Source organism: Macadamia integrifolia, chromosome 5, assembly GCF_013358625.1.
Source record: "Macadamia integrifolia cultivar HAES 741 chromosome 5, SCU_Mint_v3, whole genome shotgun sequence".
NCBI lineage: Eukaryota > Viridiplantae > Streptophyta > Magnoliopsida > Proteales > Proteaceae > Macadamia > Macadamia integrifolia.
The window spans coordinates 25,179,701-25,186,701 of record NC_056561.1 but is presented as its reverse complement, the minus strand read 5'-3'; the positions used below and the strand labels follow the sequence as shown (position 1 = coordinate 25,186,701).

Here is a 7,001-nt window from a genome sequence, read left to right as displayed (position 1 = left end):
ATATTGAGGACTGATGTAGTTGATTATCCTTTTGACGTATATATGTGGATAGTGATGGAAATTTGTTTTTGTTGATACAGGTTGGAGGGTAAAACTACTGTTGGAAGATATTTCGTGTAAATATTTGTTTTAAAATGGGATGAATATATATATATATATATGGAATATTGTATATGTTGTTGTGAATCATTGTATATATGGTATCAAGTATCACATAGAAGCACTGGGTGGATATTATCTTTATTTGATTTTATATGATCAGTTGCAAACTTTGATTATGACTTTAGCATATATGGTTGTGGTGTTGTGGACTCTCCCCGAGTAGGAAACCTGGTTTGGTGGGCTAACTGGGTGCTGTGAGGTATCTAGTGCCGACACACCTCTGCCATATAAAGGGCAAGGTAGGGTGTGACAATTTGGTGGTATCAGAGCTAACTCTAGAACTAAGTCTGACAACTCACAGGATCTTGGGATCATCCAGTGCAATAGGAAATAAAGAAATAAAAGCTTCAAGATAAAAGCTTCAATGTTTTTGTGTGTGATAGAAACAAGATAAGGACTGAAAGTTTTCTTTTAACTAGAGAATTTTATAAATGACCAATGTTACATTACTCATCCTTGTTGGAAATATTTATATTGAGCATTGGGAATTGATATGTTATGATTTTCAGGAAAATTCCTAATATGCCACCAAAACGGGCTCAACCTTAATAAGAATCGGGACACCGCAAAAAGGGTCAGCCTACTACTAGAGCTCAACCTTTGGTGTTTGTGAGTGAAGAAAGGGAAAGTGAGTCAGTAGCAAGAACACAAGAATCAGTTCCTACTCCTACTACTACAACAGCAGCAGCATCAGTGCCACCTGCACCACCAGTACTTACAGCATAGGATGTGGCAGCTATAGTGACCAATATGGTCCAGGGTATACAACAAGAGCTGCAACAAGTAACACAAAAAAATATGCAGCAACAATAGACTAGGATGATTGAGGAAATGTCCATAACATTATGTGGCAGGGGAATACTACTTCCACCTATACAAGTTGCACCCGAGACTACAGGTGGGCAAGCAGCTCATGTGGTGCCAATTGTAGGTATTCAGGCAGGACAACAAGGCTTAGAGAACCCACCAGCAATACAAGTATGGATAGACACAAGCAAGTTGATGGAGAAATTACAGAAATATAGGTCCCCATACTTCAGTGGTGTGAGTTCTGACCCATTAGCACCATAGCTTGGTTGGCAGCAGTGGAATTCCTGGAAGGGAAGAATGACCCAACATGTACTTGTGCCTACTGCCAAAGGTTTTGGAGGGATCAGCAAGAAAAGTGGTCCATGAGGTAAATTAATAACCTTGATAAGGTTGGATAATAGAATGACTCTAGGTGATGCCAAAATGACTAAATAATAAGACCCGAACAAGTTCAGATACATGTTGTTTACAACATGTCATTACAATTGCTGTGATTTCAGTAAGGTTCATGTTCATGGGCATTTTACTCATTTTATATGATAATATCTGAAGATGATTTCTTCTAAAAAATGATATATAATTGAGTTGTGAATCCAACGCAAATTGAATCATCTCAATCTGAGTTCGGACGAGAAAGATATGATAATTTTTGTACATATTGTCTGAATAGACCCAGAAATAAAGGTCAACCGGCAACTACCGGTTCAGTTCTATTTAGAAGAATTTGACAGGTCCTTTGAGGTCAGAGTGCAATCGGCAACTAGCGGATGCAACAAAAAACTACCAAATTTATCCAAAAATTCACCCGGCTGGCTGTAGCTGGATCAATTTCGGATGAACAAGAACATACCAGACTTAGTCGACAGAGAGCAAGCGGCAACTGATGGTTCGGATAAAAGGGTGAAAAAATAGCTATAAAATGTATATTTGAATATTATAAAAGGAGGGGCTTTATAAAGGCCATCATCTCCTATCTACTCTTTATTTCTTATATTCCATTCAACCTTTAGTAAGAGGAAGAAAGGAGAAAGAAGAAGAAGAAGAAGAAGAAGAAGAGAGGAGAAGAAAAGAAGGGAAGAGAGAGAAATTGCCATAGAGATTGATTTGCTTGGGAGATTGCTAGAGGATTCAGCAAAAAGGTAAGAAATCTCACCTAGATTAACTTCTAATAAGAGGGATTTTTAGAAATAAAAAGGGGTTTAAACTGATTTGGATTGGAATTTGTGAAAAGAGAGGAAATCTAGAAATTTCAGTAACAACTCAACTACATAGAATTTAATTTATTTGAAATTTGTGGATTAAATTGGAAAGGAATGTAAAAGTTTAGTCAATTGATGTGTAACACCATGACCAATTCCTACAGAGAGTGAGGATTCTCACTGACTCTCCTTAATTAGGAAAAATTCCATGTGGATGAGGAGATTTATTCAATTTTACCGTTCTATGGTTTGAAATTTACATGCAAGTTAACTAAAGCTTAATTCTCCACATGCAAGGTGAAAATTCATTTTTCTTTCACTGTTTGAGGTCCAAGATTCACCTGCAAAGTGGGAATTGATGGTAGATGTAATATCCCGCTTCTTAAACCCGGTCTGATTTCGTGGTTGAACCGGTTTAACTATGCAGGAACCGAGCCTGAGGATATGAGAGCGGGTTCCTTATGGGCTATGATGGCACGGGTGACCTTAAACACCGGCTGGCCCGACAAGTCCAAGCCAGTGCCAGAAGAGGCGGGAGTGCCCAAACCGTGTACGTGCACCTATCATAAGGCTATGTACGGATAGAACAGGTATTATATCCGTATTTTAAGGTATATACGTATGCTACATCGTATGCTTGGGGAAGGGTCCGAGCCGAGGTCCGAACCCGGTCAAAATCCCATGTCTTGACTCTCAGGTGGGTATAACAGGTGGGTACACCCACCCACCTGAGTGACCCATCCATCACTATTCACTTAATTGGGAATAGTATATAAGGCTTTATGATTTCTTTTCTTTCCATTTATTACCCTCGTACGTTGGTGAGAAAAGTAAAGAGGAGAGAGAGAAAAGAAAGGGAAGAAGAAGGGAAGAGGAAGAAAGGAAGGATTTCAGTGGCGCCGAAGCGCGATCTTGCCATTCCGGTGCCGGGAGAGTAATCTTCAACTCGAGATCTACAGTTGGAGGTAAGAAAAGTTGGGTTTTATGAACATTAACCATACCCACGCTTTAAACCCTTGATTCGAGTATGGTTTCTTAAGATCTAGTAAACACCCTTTGAAATGATGAATCTAAGGTTTAATAGATGATTTATGTGTTGATCTTGAAGGATTTGAAAAGATAGTGACAAGGTAGAAGGAGCATTGTGAGTTGGAAGTGATTTGGAGGGTTTGAAGTCATTCTTGAGCAAAGAAGGTAAGATGGTTCCCCTCACTCGAATCTAACTTAGATCTAAGCTAGAACCATCCTATAGGACTTTAAAGGTGTGAAGAATGGGTTGAGAAAAGCCCTATTTGGGTCCCCAAGGAATGGAGGAAGTTGAGAAGAAACTGGGGTTTTTCCGCCAGGACCGGCGGGTCCTACCGGCGGGTCCATACCCACCGGTCCAAACCGGCGGGTGCATACCCGCCGGTCCAAACCGGCGGGTAGGACCGGTGGGTAGACAGCCCACCTGTCCGACCCACCTGAGTGGCCCTGAAGGTGATCCGTAGGTCCGATCGAGCCCAAATCGGACGTGTGACCTTCTTTCGACGTTCTAAACACGATTTTGACATCGGATTTCATTAATTTTGATTCTAAAATGGTGAATTACTAACCCCGCTCAATTTTATTAGGTTCACCAAAGCTTACCCGATTCGCTCCGGATCTCACCCGTACCGAGCGGGACTCCTTGTACGCTACAAGTAAGTGGGGAGAGGACGTTTGGCCTTGTTTCAAGGCATTTGTTTGGCATTCATATAACTATATCTAATCTAGACATGTCATCATGAATATGCTATATAGGTTAGTCATTCCTCACATTGATGTGCATTTATGCTATGTTTACTGTTCAAATACAAATTGAAGGTGATGTTATATGTTGAATGTGGACATCATGTTGCATAATGCATTGATAGATTAGATGTCATGGTCGGCTTGGAAACGAATGCATTGGTGGCCCGTGGTATGGGACACGGTGGCACTATGCAGTCGTACTACATATAGGAGCATGCGGTATTAGGATTCTCACCATCCCGTGCTACGACCCTTCCCAACAGGGGTTAAGGTGTTGGGTTGCCATTTGAGGGGAAGCAGGGGTCGCGGTTGTCNGTCCACCTCTCTACTTACTGAGCTAGTGAGCTCATCCCACGTGTACACCCCTTTTTAGATGTTTTTGCAGGTCATGCATCTGAGGAGCATGGGGTGGGTCCCACAGTCGAGTTTCCTGAAGAGGACTGGTGGACCCTTGAGGAGTTTGAGCACGGCGTGGACTGCGCACGTGAGAGCTGTGCTGCAGGACAGCAGTTCTGAGGCCGAGCTGAGCTCAACCTTGGAGGCCATGCCGAGCTCCACTACCGAGGCCGAGCTGAGCTCTTCTATGTGACACCGAGCTGGGCACAACCCTTGATGCCGAGCTGAGCTCCAGCCTTGGTACCGAGCCGAGCTGTGTACTCTGATGATTTTGATGAATTCTTGTATTTACTTGATATTTGAACTTCATTCTTTTTGTGTATATATCATGCCTTCGGGCCCAAATGTATATAATTATTGTATCACCAATTGGGTATCAAGTATATGGGAATTATTTACAGGTAAAACTTAGTCTTCCGCTGATCTGATGAATTGATGTTAGTGTGTGTATGCTGTGGTGGGATACAGTATCTGATGATCCTGGCAGGTTTGGGTTAACCGGTGTTAACTCGGTCACCGCTCTGGTTCAGTGTGAACGGGGTGTGACAGTAGATCATATGCATGGCAAGATTAATGATGGATTTCAAACATGCAACCCTAAATTGAGGGTTTATCATGAAAATTGGTTTTATTGTACTATTGTAGATGGAATTATATATATGTGAAATGAAATCTGAGATGGGATCTTCATTATTGGAGGCCAATTTGGAACTGGGAGACTAGGTTCCTAACTTGAAACTTTGGAACAGAGAATTAATCTGAAGTTGAAAAGAAATCTCATCTCAATTTCACTAATTTGAGGGTATAGAGAAAAATGCAAGAGATATTGAGTATGAATTTCATGCATGCTTATGGAATTGAGAATTTATCATCAATTTTGATGTTGAAATACTGATATCCACTCTAGGTTCATAATTTCATATAAGAAATTGGTCAAATTGGGGGAAATTTGAAATTTCTACTGAATCCCATGTATGACCCTAAGGATTTAAAGTGAAATTTGTTAAATTGGACTAGAAGAGGAATTGTGGAGAATATGAGGGAGGTTATAGATGATCTTATTAGGAAGATATTAGGTTCACTGTTAGGGGTAGATAAAAATTTAGCTGATTTTAATACATGTGTATAATCGTTGATTTTTAGGAATCTCTAATAGCCGTGAGAAAGATTCCTCGGCACCAGAAGAGATTGTGGGCCCTGATTTTCACGGTGAGTGGGTGCCCTTCTCAACCCCCATTCTTTTGGTGTGTTTATTAATGTTGAGCATGTATTACTTGTTGTATTTGTGTATTTGCATTGCATTACTTGTTGTATTTGTGCATTTGCATTCATTTTCCTTATTTGCATCTACTTGCATATTTATTGTATGATGGATATGATGGTGATGGAAATGTGGAAGAAAAGGTAAGTGAGATGGGTGACATACAGGTGCCCATGTTTGCATGTGTGATTGCATTGATTGGTTGTGCATCATTTAGAATGCCAGGTTATGTATCACACCCCCAAGTGCTACCCCCCTTGTCCGTAGAGGGGTTAGGTACAGACTAATCCCGAATTATGTGGCTGCCTGATTAGTAGTGCACTTGAGATGTGTGGTATCAGTTATGGATGTGAGATAGGATACTACATACTGTATGCCTGTGGATATATTTATGATACAGGGTTACTTTAAGGGTTAGCCGGTGTGGATCGGGACCTGTATTGGTACTGGTTGGCTCCTGCCTGCTACATAGCTTGTATTCCTGAGGCCCAATGTACAAGGTTGGGAATGCCACCTGCATCAGTAGCACTTATACCCCTAGGAGATGAGACTTAGTAATGGACTAGGAAATTTGAATAGTTAAATAAATGGATTCATGAGCATAATTCTATTGTGTGAAGCATGCACTGCATATGGATGCATGTGTTTTTTTCCTATCCCACTCCTCATTGAGCATCACCATGTGCTCACCCCCCATTTCTTTGTTTCGTAGATGAGGAGAGCAGTCAGCTGTATTCAGAGCATGATGATGTGGTTATGGATCAGTTGGCTTGTATTCCGGATTTTGTTGATTTCAGCCATGGGCATGACTGCGAATGTGATGATTGTATATACAGTGGATAAAAATATTGAGGACTGATGTAGTTGATTATCCTTTTGGCGTATATATGTAGATAGTGGTGGAAATCAATTTTTGTTGATATAGGTTAGAGGGTAAAACTTTTGTTGGAAGATATTTTGTGAAAATATTTGTTTTAGAATGGGATGAATGTATATATATGGAATACTGTATCTATTGTTGTGAATCATTGTATATATGGTATCAATTATCACATAGAAGCACTGGGTGGGTATTATCTTTATTTGATTTTATATGATCCGTTGCAAACTCTGATTATGATTTTAGCATATATGGTTGTGGTGTTGTAGACTCTCCCAGAGTAGGATCCTGGTTTGGTGGGCTGGCTGGGTGCAGTGAGGTATCCAGTGTCGGCGCACTTGTGCCTTATAAAAGGCAAGGTAGGGTGTGACACAAAGTCCCACGAAATGCTGAATTATCTAAAAGACTCGAGGAAAATACTAGTGGGATAAGATTAAGGAAAGCATGACTTTATTGGCAGAGAATGTATTAATAAGAGTATTCTGGTCAAGCCATTTGTGTGTACCTTCTGCTTATGACA

General features: G+C 40.7%; 1 long non-coding RNA gene across 1 annotated transcript; it reads left to right on the top strand.

The window, feature by feature from the left end:
- The first annotated feature begins 2,000 nt into the window (after window positions 1–2,000).
- Window positions 2,001–6,579, top strand: LOC122079157. Its single transcript, XR_006140286.1, has 3 exons — window positions 2,001–2,111; window positions 5,484–5,549; window positions 6,314–6,579. It is a non-coding gene; the product is annotated as an uncharacterized LOC122079157 (long non-coding RNA).
- Window positions 6,580–7,001: the final 422 nt, after the last annotated feature.